This window comes from Phodopus roborovskii, unplaced genomic scaffold, assembly GCF_943737965.1.
Source record: "Phodopus roborovskii unplaced genomic scaffold, PHOROB, whole genome shotgun sequence".
NCBI lineage: Eukaryota > Metazoa > Chordata > Mammalia > Rodentia > Cricetidae > Phodopus > Phodopus roborovskii.
The window spans coordinates 8,987,238-9,000,619 of NW_026126546.1; the positions used below are offsets into that span (position 1 = coordinate 8,987,238).

At 47.1% G+C, this 13,382-nt stretch overlaps 1 protein-coding gene across 5 annotated transcripts in view; it reads left to right on the plus strand.

The window, feature by feature from the left end:
• The first annotated feature begins 10,681 nt into the window (after nt 1-10,681).
• The window catches only part of Fam53a (family with sequence similarity 53 member A), a 30,112-nt gene continuing 27,411 nt past the window's right edge, over nt 10,682-13,382 (plus strand). For 2 of the 5 annotated variants that reach the window (XM_051200308.1, XM_051200312.1), the window contains exon 1: nt 10,682-11,138. The gene's annotated coding sequence lies outside the window, so the exon portion shown is untranslated. The remainder of the gene's footprint in view (nt 11,139-13,382) is intronic. The other 3 variants (XM_051200310.1, XM_051200309.1, XM_051200311.1) reach the window with 3 other exon arrangements.

Sequence of the window (13,382 nt, forward strand, 5' to 3'; positions counted from 1 at the left end):
TTTTTTTTTTTTTTTTTTTTTTTTTTGCCTTATTTTTATGTATGGTGAGTATTACACATGTTTTGAATTGTAAATTAAGCTAAATCTGGTGAAGACTATATCCCACACCCCCAAGTTAGAATGACAGCAGGATACTTGTGGTTTTTCACAAGAACTTGAGATTTCAGTTGCTGCTTTTCAGATGGGTTGGCAGTGGATTTTAACCATGTGTTTATGGGACCAATCTATAGTCAGCTGTCTTTACAGGTAACTATGAAGTCTTCTCAGTCAGGCAGCTCCAGTGACTTTGTAAAAACTTATTTTCTGGTCTTTATCAATGTGAATGTGGTTTTCTATCATACAGAGCTCTGAACAAAAATGTTAGGCTGTTATATTAATGGGCTTCATGTAAGTTATATAGTGTTAATTTGGAACTTGGAATAGCACTAGTGTGAGGTAGTATTTTAGCATGTGCTCTGAGAATTGAGGCAGAAGAGAGGGATTTAGAACTTTTTTTATGATCAGTTAATTTACCATGTAATATTGCTGTAAATGATAATGTGTACAGATACTCTGTTCATGTATTCAATTGTAAACTTGTCAATATTTGCATTTCTATTGCTTTTGTATGGAATGATAATTGCAAAAATAAAGATGTTTTAACTGATTTATAACATTGCCCTATACTGTGTGTCGAGAGGATCAGGGCAAGCTTTTCTTCTGCGCCTGAGGCACTTGCATAACATACGGTAATGGCATCTCCCTTTGAGTTAACCATGCCCAGATCTGGTGGGTAGTGGCCAAGTACCAGGCACTACTGTCATGTTAAGTCCCCACCCATCCCATCTGTAAAGGGGACCGTGATAGGTATCCTCTGGTTACATGTCAGTGTAGATCCCCACCATTCTCACGTGCCTAACCACAATGAAACCCGAGAAGCCAGCATGTCATCTCACCTGTCTTCAGTTCTTACTCAAATGCACTTGGGGTGTTAGGACTGTCTTAGGGTTTCAGTTGTGAAGAGTCACCATGACCATGGCAACTCTAATGAAGGAAACCATTTCGTTGGGGGTGGCTTACAGTTTCAAAGATTTAGTCCATTATCATCTTGGTGGCATGTAGGTAGGCATGGTAGTGGAGGAGCTGAGAGTATTCAACAAGAAGTAAACTATCATACTGAGCATACATAGCTTGAGCAAAGGAGACCTCAAGGTCCACCCGACAGCGACACTTCCCCCATCATGGCCACACCTGTTCCAACAAAGCCACATTTCCTAATAGTGCAGCTCCTTTTTGAGGGCCATTTTTTTTCAAACCACAAGGAGTCTTCCACATCTTCTGTGTTAAACTCTGGGCAAAGTGAACACTGGACCCTGGCATCTCTGTAGGTAGCCATTAGCTCAAAATGACATGTCCCAAACTTTATTGGAAGTGATAATGGACTTGACACAAGCAAGAGGTGGATAACACAGGCAGCTTCCTTCAAGGAGTTTCCAAAGGGCAAGTGCCTTTGTATGCTTGACACCTGTCTACCTGTAGGTTCTATGACAGCCACAGTAGATGGTCCCTGAAGGCTGTATTCTTTATATAGTGGGTATGAGGTCATCTGTTTAGTGGTCAGGTTGAGGTAAATGAGTGGATAAGGTAAGGGAAATGTGGAAATTGCTACTTTTTCAGGGAGTCTAGAGATGGCCTCATAGGCAGGCTGCATTTGAGTCATGCCTTGAAGGGCAAGCAAGTACAAAGGCCCTGAGGATAAGTTGACGATAAGCCTAAAATGTGGAGGCTAGGAGGACTTGGAACAATTAGTGAAAGCTGGAGGAAAGTGAGAAAGCTGGCCTTATACCTGCTGTCCTTGTGCTGGATAATCCTGACTGATACAGATAAGCTGTCTGCCTTGTGTGGGGCAGGCAGTACCTCCTGGCTTCTCTGGATAGAATGGTTACTGATACATTCAAGGTAGGCCTATTGAACCCACAGAGTGGGATGAGTATCTTTTCATTCCTGATAGCCAATGGTGCTAAAGTTAAACATATACCAGAATTCAGATTTTCTGTTAAAGGTAAGGATTGTGGCCTTTTAAGATTTACGAAGTTGAGAACTTTCAACTACTGATCTTACAAACCTGTTGTTTCCCAACAGAAGCCCCCAAAAAGGGGTACCTTTTCAAGAGCATATATATGTATTCACAGAGGTAAAATAATTCCTGTTTTGAAAGTTTGGCTGAACAAGAGTGGGCTGTGGAAGTGAAGTCAGCCTTTTGGGCCCTTGGGATCCTGCAAACAGTAAGCAGGCTCAAGAATCCAGTGACTTGCCTGGTGTGATGGCAACATGTCCCCTTCAAGTATGCAAGCTGCAGGCAGTAGTGGAAGCTGTAGGCTGTGACCAGTTTCTATCTAGCAGAGGATCACAGCAGTTCATACCTATGTGTGATACTTGATTTGTTCTAAGTGGGATAAGCAGCCAGGAAAGGCTAGAGCCTGGGTCAGGATTCAGACTCAGATTTAGCAGTGCCTGAAGTACTAGATCTTGCCATGTGTTCTAAAAAATGCCTTTTTTGTTTTTTTCCCCCTGAGACAGAATCTCCCTGGATCTTACTCTATAGACCAGGTTGACCTCAAACTCACAGCAATTCACCTCCATAAAGGCCATGGGGCTCTGCATTTGGCTCTAAATTTTTTGAATGCTCTTACACAGCAAGAAAATTAATCTTCATGCCTAGCAGTGGTGGTGCACGCCTTTAATCCCAGCACTCAGGAGGCAAAGGCAGTCAGATCTTTTGAGTTTGAGGCCAGCCTGGTCGACAGAGTGATTTCCAGGACAGCCTCCAAAGCTACAAAGAAACACTGTCTCAAAAAACAAACAAAAAAGCTTCAGACTTTAAGTCTTGCCTCTCAATGCTGGTAATATAGTCTAGTATTTTCTATATGAATTTATATTTGAATAACTAGTAGAGACTGAGTTACGTTTTTAATTTATTTGTGTGTGTATATTCCAAAAACATGAGCCATTGTGTGCATGTAGAGGTCAGAGAAAAACTTTCAGGAGTTGGTTCTCTCCTTCCACTCTAGATTCTGGAGATAGAACTGAGGTCATCAGGTCTGAGCCTCAACTGGTCCTAGTTCTCTTGACTCTTCAACATAGAGCCAAGAAATGTCAGAACTAAATTAAGTTGGTCCCAGCATGGTTAATTCTTCACAATCCCAGGCTAATTGCTATCTCGTCTCTCTCCTGTCTAGGGTAGATGGGTCAACTTATCGGGGTTGTCATCCCACAGCCTCTGGCTGGCTTTCTTTGTTGTGAAGCTGTCCTTGTTTCTGACTGCTGTCAGGATCCTGTCTTTTTAGTAGCTGCTGAATTGCTAACATCTTTGTCTCTGGTGGGAAACTCAGTCCAGACTCCTGGGTGAGTCCTCAACTCTGCCGGAACCTAAGGAATGGTGGGCAGCTCTTCTGATGAGCTAGCCCATGGGGTCCAGTGTTCTCCCCATCATCGGCAGATCTAACTGGTCTACGGAACAGTTATATTATTTCTTCTGGGCAAATGATATCCCTTGTAAATTGGCATTTAGGCCACTTGTCTACTTTTGTTGCTGGAGTTTCTTTCCAGCCTAGTCCCACAGCTACGTTGCCCCAAATAAACACACGGACATTATATTAATTGGCCAATGGCTAGGGCTTCTTATTGGCTAGCTTAATTATTAACCCATTTCTACTAATCTAAGTATTTCCACTTGGTCTTATCTTACTGGAGAAGGGTCCAGACCTGTTACTCCTTTCCTTGTTACATGTCATCTCTTTCTGCACCCTCTCTCTGCCTTCTCTCCCCAGAATTCTGCTCTCCTAGGTCTGCCTATCTTCCTGCCTCTATTGGCCAATCAGTGTTTTATTCATCAACCAATAAGAGGAACATACAGCATAACACCCCCCTCATACCATCTGTACTGGTGGTACCTGCATAACTCTATATTTCACAATGTTGAAGCTGGTCAGTGATGGCACACACCTTTAGTCCCAGCACTTGGGAGGCAGAGGCAGGTGGATATCTGTGAGCTTGAGGCCAGCCTGGTCTACAGAGTGAGTTCCAGCGGGGGGGCGGGGGGGAGAGACTGTTGAGGTTTTGTTTTTTTTTCTTTGCTGCTGTTTTAAACTATTATTACTTTAGTTTATTTTATCATGTGTATGGGTGTTTTGCCTGCATGTATGTATATCATGTGATTGCATTGTATGTGGAGGCCAGAGAGGCATCAGACCCCCTGGAACTGGAGTTAGAGATGCTTGTGAGGCACTATGTGGGTGTTGGGAACTAAACTTGGATCCTCTGCAAGAGGAGCCACTGCTTTCAACTTGAGCCATCTTTCTAGCCCCCACTTGTTTTAATACGCAGACTTTAGACATAAGGCACTTTATAAAAGCTGTGGTGATATTGCCTGAAGATCAGAGGGCAGAGCTAGCCACTAGCTAACCATAGAGATCTGGAGGTCTGTACAGACAGACAGGAAGTGATATAAGGAGAAAGAAACTCTTTTTGGTTGGGAAGTTGAAGAAAGGTGTGGCTGTGGTTTGCTTCTTTGTCTTTCTGATCTTTCAGCATTTATCACTATATCTGACTCTGGGCTTTTATTAAGACCTATTAGAACTCAAGCTACAAAGATGCATAAGAGAGCTGGCGTAGTGGATTATATCTGTAATCTCAGCACTTGGGAGGTGGAAGCAGGAGCATCTGGAGGAGATGAAGATGTCTAGGTGAGCTTCAGATACACAAGACCCTTTCTCAATAAAGCAACAAAGATGCCTTGATATTTTCAGGAGGGAGAAAGGTTCCTCTAGGTAGGAGCAAAGCTTCAAATAGGGTCTGTAAGGACTTGATGGCTGAGGGTTCAGCACTGGCTGACTCTGCTCTGTCATTAGTGTCTGCCCTGAGGCTGTCATACAAGAGAGCTTTCAGTGTGACAAGACCTTTCCTTCCCTCCCAGCCCTGTGTCCTTGTGGCTGCATGGCTTGCCTTCAAGATAATGTAACACCCCCCCCCCCCGAGATCCCAGGGGTGATAATGAACACTGACTTCTGACGAGCCATGCTGGTAGCTGGCCATGGATGAGGCGGTGCTCTCCTCCATGTCTTCCTTTATGTGCTGCTTCCTCATAGGGACCCTGGAGGTATGAGCGTTAACTGTCCAATCTGAGGTAATGTGCTAACCAGTCACAGTTGATACAGGTGGTTGCTCATGTGCAATATGGTAGATAGACACCTGTTCCCCGAAACTGTCTCTGGAGTGGTTTATCTCCACGCCCTTTATGGGCCCATGGCATTGCTGTATTGTGGAAGGATGCCCCTGTAACCACCCAGCCCCATACAGAGCTGGGTAAGAGTGGTCTCCAGGGGTGACAGCAGCAAAGAGTAAGAGCAAATTGATCGCAGAGCTGTCTCAGTTGCTTTGTGCAGCTGGGGAATAACGATTTGCACAGAGAGAACCTGGTCACCCAGACTGGAACTGTCAGCTTCTTCACATGAGCTCGTGAGGGCTCTAGTGGTCCTGCATGAAATCTGGTCTAGAAGTTACCAACTGGTATGTGAGACTATTAACCACCTACCTGTGGGTAGCAAATTATAATACATATGACCTGCAGGAATATTGGTCCTCTAGGTATCTGTCAGGAGTCTCTGGTAGCTTCTTGGTATGTGTGCAGGGTGTTGGTTGAGGCTACACTCTTGTCTGAAGGGAAAACCTGTAATTGGACATTTCCTGTCCCAACTGTCTACTCCCAAGTAACTGACACAGAGGCCTAAAATTACTTATAAATGCTTGGCCAATTGCTCAGGCTTGTTGCTAGCTAACTCTTACATTTAAATTAACCCATTTTGAGGGAAGATTTATTTATTTATTATGTATACAGTGTTCTGCCTGCATGCCAGAAGAGGGCGCCAGATCTCATTATAGATGGTTCTGAGCCACCTTGTGGTTGCTGGGAACTGAACTCAGGACCTCTGGAAAAATAGCAAGTGCTTTTAACTTGTGAGCCATCCCTTTTTTTGTTTTTTTGAGACAGGGTTGTAGACCAGGTGACCTCGAACTCAGAGAGATCTGCCTGCCTCTGCCTCCCCAGTGCTGGGACTAAAGGCGTGTGCAACCAGTGCCTGGCTAAATTAACCCATTTTTATTAATCTATGTATTGCCTCGTGCCTCATGGCTTTACCTGTCCTCTAGCATGTCTTGCTTCCCGGGCAGCTGCTAGAATCTCTCCACCTCGCCCTCCTTTTTATCATCCTTAATTTGGCTTTCCTGCCTAACTTGCTGCCCACCTACTGGCCTGTCAGCTTTTTATTAACCAATGAGAGTAATAGATATCCATAGTGTAAAAAAGGATTGTTCTACAGCAAGAACCCACTTCAACTTCACTGTTACAGGTTTGAGCCTGAGGTCCCTTCCAATCCTCACACAGGTAGGGGAGAGAATGTGACCAAAAGATGGTCACTGCAGTGTGGCCTGTCATCGCTGTAGTTAGAAGCAAACCATTTGTAGTCCACCAAAAGGATGAGCTAGGTTGTGAGTCCTAGGAGGTAGGGTGTTAGCTGTCCTAGAAGTCAGCCTACACCAGAGCCCCAAGGCTGGTTGTTGGTACCTTGGCTTTTTAGAAATCTCCCTACTTTTCTGACCACACCTAGAGTAAAGCTGATTTTCTTGCCACTGAAGACTTTATAGTAGGGGAAGGGGATTCTGCAGGTGTAGTTAAGGAGCTTGAGTTACTCAAATGATCCCTAAATCCTATAACCAATATCCTTAAAAAATACCAAAGAGGGACTGGAGAGATAGCTCAGTGGTTAAGAGCATTGGCTGCTCTTCCAGAGGATCCAGGTTCAATTCCCAGCACCCACGTGGCAGCTTACAACTGTCTGTAACTCCAAGACTTGACATCCTCATACAGACATGCATGCAGGCAAGACACCATTTAAAATAAATAAACTATTTAAAAAATATCAAAGGGGAGCTGGGTGGTGGTGGCGCACACTTTTAGTCCCAGCACTAGAAGGCAGAGGCAGGCGAATCTCTGTGAGTTCAAGACCAACCTGGTCTACAAGAGCTAGTTCCAGGACAGCCTCCAAAAAACAGAGAAACCCTGTCTCAAAAAACCAACCAACCAACCAAACAAACCAAAAAACCCCAAAGGGACAGGAGAGTTGGCTCAACAGTTAACAGTACTTGTTTCTCTTTCAGAGGACCCAGATGAGGTTTTCAACATCCAAATGGTGGTTCATAACCGTCTGTAATTCAAGTCCCAGAGGACCTGACACCCTCTTCTGACCTCTGCAGGAACACTGCACGCATGTGATATACAGACATACATGCAGGCAAAACACTCATACACATAATAAAATTTAAAAATTAAAAAATACCCAAAAAGTGAGAAATCCAAAACCAAAGCGGAGGAACAAATCACAGAGGAAAGGAGCCAGAGCCTGGAGTGTGACATGGACAAGAAACAGGAAGGGACAGAAGGACCCTCCCCAGAACCTTTGGAAGGGAGAGCAGGCTTGTGACACCTGCATTTCACAATCCTGGCCTCAGGAATATGGGAGAATAGGTTTCTGGAAGTTTTGTAGTTTTTAATTTTTTGAGATTGGATCTTGTTCTATAGCTAAGGCTGGCCTTGAATTTACACTGTTTCTCAGCTTCCAGAAGGCAGGGAGTCCAAGTACCATTACATTTGGTGATTGTTTCTATTGTTGAGAGATGCCTACTTGTAGCAGATTATGTGGCAAACACAGAAAAATAATAGTTATTGCCATGTAGAACATTCAGCATCTTTGGACAGGAGTCTGCATGAGATCTCTGCATATTATCCCAGATGTGTCTGATTGGAGCAGGTGACAGCCATTATGTAGAGGTTGGCTACTGACCAGCTGGTTTGGCTCAGATATGTCATGTATCTGGGATACCTGTCAGCTCACTAACGCCTCCTCTGGTCTGATCAGCCTTGGATAGGATAGGAGGCACTAAGGGCAATGTCAGCAGCCTGAGGCCCTTCTTCAGACTACCCTCCTTATCCTATGCTCTGAGGCATCTAAACCCTGTGCTGTGCTTAAGCATGTTGGGTGTGCTAGAGTCTGTTGGGGTGATTTGAGATGTCCTGGCACATGTCAGTGTGTGTTTGACTGGTGTGCTTGGGCATATTAAGGTGTGTAATGTATTGGGGTTGCTGAGGTGCCCTGGGGTGAGCTAAAGTAGACCAAGGTGAGCTAGGGTTTGTTGGGGTGATCTGATGTGGGCTATGACAATGCTCCTTTGGCACCCACCCATCCTTGAAGCTGTGTTAGCAAACCTATATACTGGAATGGTCTGGGCTGTCCCAATGCTCTAGCAGTATACTAGTGGAAGTGGGAGGTTAGGCCAGCACATCCTTCCCCTCAGCAGGGTTTCAATCTAGGTAGCATGGTCCAGTGAGGAGTTGGCTTCTTCCAGATCGCTGTATGTAGCATTCTCAGAGGGAGGTGAAGTCATGCACTGAGGAAAACAGACTGGTGACATTTCTACTTGATGTCACAGGAGGGGACACAGCCCAGCCCCTTGGTGGAGCAGCAGCTTCCTTATCTCTGAACCAAGGGTGATTTTAGTACCTCCCCTTGGCTGATCACCTTTGAGGCTTGATAAACACTTGTGATACTGGCACAAGTCCTCAGCATCACCAATGGCCAAAGTGGGATTATCACACATTGGATGAGACCCCACTGCTGGCCTTGCAAGCCATTCCCTACAATCTGACCTGCAGGAGGGTTTGAGACACTTTTTGGTTTTATGTGAATTCATCAACTCAATGAATATTACCCTAAAAGGGCACAGACTCTCAGTCCCTGAAAGCCTTTAGCAATTATTCAAACACAGCTGAGCTGTGTGGTGTATGTAATTTAATCAGCCACAGGGCTTGGGAAGCACAAGGTGACCGTGGTGATTTGAGAAGGCCACCATGGGTCCAGATCTGCCCAGAGAGTGGGGATGAGGGCTGTTCTGGGCAGAGTTCCTCTTAGGCACAGGTGCCTGCCAGATGTCTGCCTGCTAGGATCCAGGTCACAAGCCCCCTGTCCTCAAGAAACCTGGAGAGAATTAAAGGCCTGTAGCTGGCTATGCAGCAGGTGAGGACATTTTTGTTCTGTTATTTTTGTTTGTTTTTGAGACAGGGTCTCTCTGTGTGGCTTTGGAGCCTGTCCTAGAACTCGCTCTGTAAATCAGGCTGGCCTCAAACTCACAGAGATCCTCCTGCCTCTGCCTCCTGAGTGCTGAGATTAAAGGCTGCACCATCAATGCCCCACTAGGACATTCTTTCTAGTTGATCCTGACCCCAACTGGCTGGGCCTCTGAACTGTACAGGACTGGACTTCCTGGGTCCACAACCTGTGGAGGCCTGGCCTGACACCTAGTGTCCCTAGCATCCAGAATACCAGTGGCTCTCTAATGTATTCCTTTTCAGGTCTTACTCCAAATGCTTTCAGAACTACTCCATTTTCCTTCTCAAATAGCAACTTTTTGACTTTGTTGTTTGGGGACAAGGGTGTCTATGGATCACAGGCATCTGCCATTGCAGATGGGAGTCATGATATCAAGTCCTAGCCAAGTAAACATGTATTCTCTTTTTGCTGTGCCTGGGCTCCAGCACTCTGGGAAGTGCTTCTCAGTCACACCAACCTGTAGAACAGCTTTCCTTGCTTGTATCAATGTGGATGCAGCCAGCCTCCTAGTCACACTGCAGGTCCAGAGGTGAGGCCCCCCCCCCCCCCCGGGGCAGGAACTTCCCCAAGGTCACATTACCAACCAGGAAAAGGAGGGAGAGCAGGACGTGATTGGCCTGCTTTTAATTCCAGTACTCGGAAGGCAAGAGGCACAGGGAGTTCGAGGCTAGCCTGGTCTACATACTGAGTTCCAGAACAGTTCAGAACTACATAATGAAACCTTGTTTCAAAAAAGAAAAAAATAAAATAAAGAAAGGCAGAGAGAGAAAGGAAGGCGGTCACAGCAAGCCTTGGAATTCCGGAGCCACCGAGGCGCTACCCATAGCCTTAGGTGGCAAATCTCCGGCTTGCCACCCCGCTAAGACCTGGAGGTCAATGTCATACCCCGTGCGCGCCGGCGCACACGAGAGGGCGGAGATCCCGCCGGGGGCGGGGTCTGCGGCGGCGCACATTGCACGCGGGAGGGAAGTGAGAGAAATGGAGGGCGGGAAGTCGGGGGGGCCACGCCTACAACAACAAGCAAGTCAGGCGGCGGCGGCGCCCCGCCCGGCGGCGCAGCTGAAAATCGACAGCTTGCGGCGGCTTCCTCGCGTCCCGGCGCGAGCGGGCTGCTGTCGGCTCGGGGCGGCGGTAACGGAGCGGCGGCCAATGAGGGCGGCCGGAGGGGGCGGGGCGTCGGCTGCGGTTTTGTTCCGAGGTGGCTGAGGCGCGTCGTCCCCACGCGCGGAGCGCAGCCTGCGCGGCTGGCGCCCCGCCCCACTGACGGAGCCCGGCGCTCGCCGGCCTCGCGGAGAGTGCTCCGGGCCGTCGTTCGCTCGAGCCCCGCCACAGACTCCGGCCGCCAGAACGCCGCGTCCTGGTGCTGTCGGCCCGGGGTGTCCGCACCGCGCAGCCGCACGTCGAGAGCCCGGTGCATCGCCGCAGCTCGCCGAACACCATCCCCTCGGGCCGGCAGGCGTCCCGGCACCTTAAGGTCCCCGCGCGCCCCGGGCCCAGCACGGTCCTCGTGTCCCGCGAACCAGCACCTCAAAGACCCCTGGGCCTCAGCTCCCCAGAGTCCCCTGGCCCCAGCTCTCCGAAGTCGTCGCTCGTCCCGGGACCCCTCCAAGCAGGCCAGGCCCCAAGCACTCTTGTGCGCGCTCCTGCACGCCGGGCGGTAAGGCCTGCCTGCTGCGCCTGGGGCGCGCTGCCACTTGTTGAATCACTTCTCGTGTCGACTTTGAGATCTTTTGTCGCCATGCTGAGCCATTGGGCCCCTGAGCCCACTGTCTCTGGGACTTAGTGATTGTTATTCTGTAATCAGGAAGCAGGAAGTTTGACGAGATATGATGGACCCTTAAGGGAATCCTCAGAGCACATACTCCCCAAGGACCTGTGGAAGGTGACTTGGAAGTGTATTCCGAAGCCACTTCTCTGCGTAGACTGAAGGGTGTGTAAGTAAGTCCCTTTAACACTTCCTGTGAGTGGAGGATGGAATGTGAGATGTATACTGTGCATTTTGACGCACCTGATTGGCTGTTGTTGCCTTATTTTGTATGTTGGGTTTTATCACGGTTGAATTTCTTTTCTTTTGCATTTCCAAGTATTGTATATATCTTTAAGTATGGACCTAAGCATCCATTTTTACTCCCCTTTTCTGGCGTTGGGGCTTTATCCCTGGGCCTGGCATACCTACACCTCTAGCCCATTACTTAGATTATAATAATATCTCAACTCTGAGATTTTTTTTTTTTATTTTTTCGAGACAGGGTTTCTTTGTATTGCTTTGGAGCCTGTCCTGGAACTGGCTCTGTAGACCAACCAGGCTGGCCTCAACTCACAGTGATCCACCTGCTTCTGCCTCCCCATTGCTGGGATTAAAAGCGTGAGCCACCAGCACCCAGCTCAACTCTGAGAATTTTAAAGGCGGGTTAGTTTGACTTTAAGAGTGTACTTTAGTTTATTTCTGCCCGAGACAGGGTTTCTCTTTATATTCCTGGCTATCCTTGATCACTCTGTAGACCAGGCTGACCTCAAACTCACAGAGATCTGCCTGCTTCTTCCTTCAAGTGCTGGGATTAAGGAGTGCACCACCACCACCCAGCAAGGATGTTTTCTTTCGAAATTCTAAATATCACTCCAAAATGGAAGCTGAAATTGTTTAGAAACTGGGTTTTCTTTCACAGGTTTGGTTAGTGCAGGCCTGTATGTGGAAGTTCTTTCAGACTCCTGGGCTAGTTCCCTCCTTACTCCTCAGTGTGCACTGGTATAGCAAGCCCGGTCCCCTCCCGTGGCTTGATAAATGATTCTGCCAGCTGTTCCTGGAACTTAGATCTTGATTCTGGAACTTTTCCTTCTGGTATAGCAGCTGTGGCTTGGACTGGCACCATACTTACTTACATGGCCTTTTAGTTTTTCTTCACTTAGGCTGAATTTGACAACTATTGAAGAGACAGTGAGACAGTTTTAATTTGCTACTCTGAGACAGAGAAAATACCAAACAATGTTGTTGTCTTTTTAATTATAACATTTATTTCTTGTGTATGGGTGAGTTGTTTTGCCTGATCGTGTGTTGGCAACACATGCATGCTTGGTGAGGAGGGTGTTGGTTCCAAAAAGCTGGAGTTACCTATAGATGGTGTGGAGACACCATGTCATTGCTAGGGATCTAATACAGGTCCCCTGCAGGAGCAGCTAGTGCTCTTAACCACTGAGTTATCGATCCCTCCAGCCCAAACAGCATCCCCCACCGCCCAGATGCTAAGCTTTTTGAGTTTCCTTTATAATGCCAAGCAGAGTAGTTTCAGTGCTCATGCCTCCCTCTCTCAGCCACTGGTCACCACTCACCCTTCTTACTGCCTCTAGTTCTGCTTATTCTAAAATGTCATACGTTTCATACTGACTTCTTTCACTTAGTGATATGAGGTTTAAGTTTCTTCTGTGTTAACTGGCTTAATGCCCCACTTTTTAAAGGTTTATTTTTTAATTATGTGTATTGTGTGTGTGTGTGTGATGATGTACAAGTGTTGTAAGTACAGGTACTGGAGGAATCCAGAAAAAGTTGTTGGATCACCTGAAGCTGGAACCCAGTCAATGAGGGTGCTAGGAACTGAGCTCAGGTTCTCTGCAAGAAGGTATATATATATACACTGGCTACTTTTGTGTTGCCCTGACCAGGGGAAGAGAGAACTTCAATTGAGTGTCCTGTTGCCCAACTTTCTTTGTTGGTGATTAAGTGAGCAGTGCCACCCCTGGGCTGGTGGTCTTGGGTGCTGTAAGAAGGCAGAATTAGCCAGCTGTGAAGACCAAGCAAGTCGGTAAGTCAGTTCCTCCGTGACGTGACTTCGGCTTCAGGTCCTGCCCCAGCTTCCCTTGTTGAAGGACAGTGATGTAGAACTGTAAGCTAAAATAAACCCTTGCTTCCCCAGCTTGCTTTTGGTCATGGCGTCTTATCATAGCAGTAGAAACTCTATGACATGTTTTTGTTGTTGTTGTTTGTTTTGTTTTGTGTTTTGATACAGGGTTTCTCTGTGTAGCAGGCTGTCTTGGAACTCGTTTCGTGGACCAGGGTGGCCTCAACTCCCTTAAGACATGTTTTTAACTGCTGAGCCATTTGTTCAGCCCCCAGTGTCACATACTGAAGGGCGCCTCGCCAGTTATTTATTTATTTTTGAGGAATGGTCTCATCATGTGGCTCTGGCT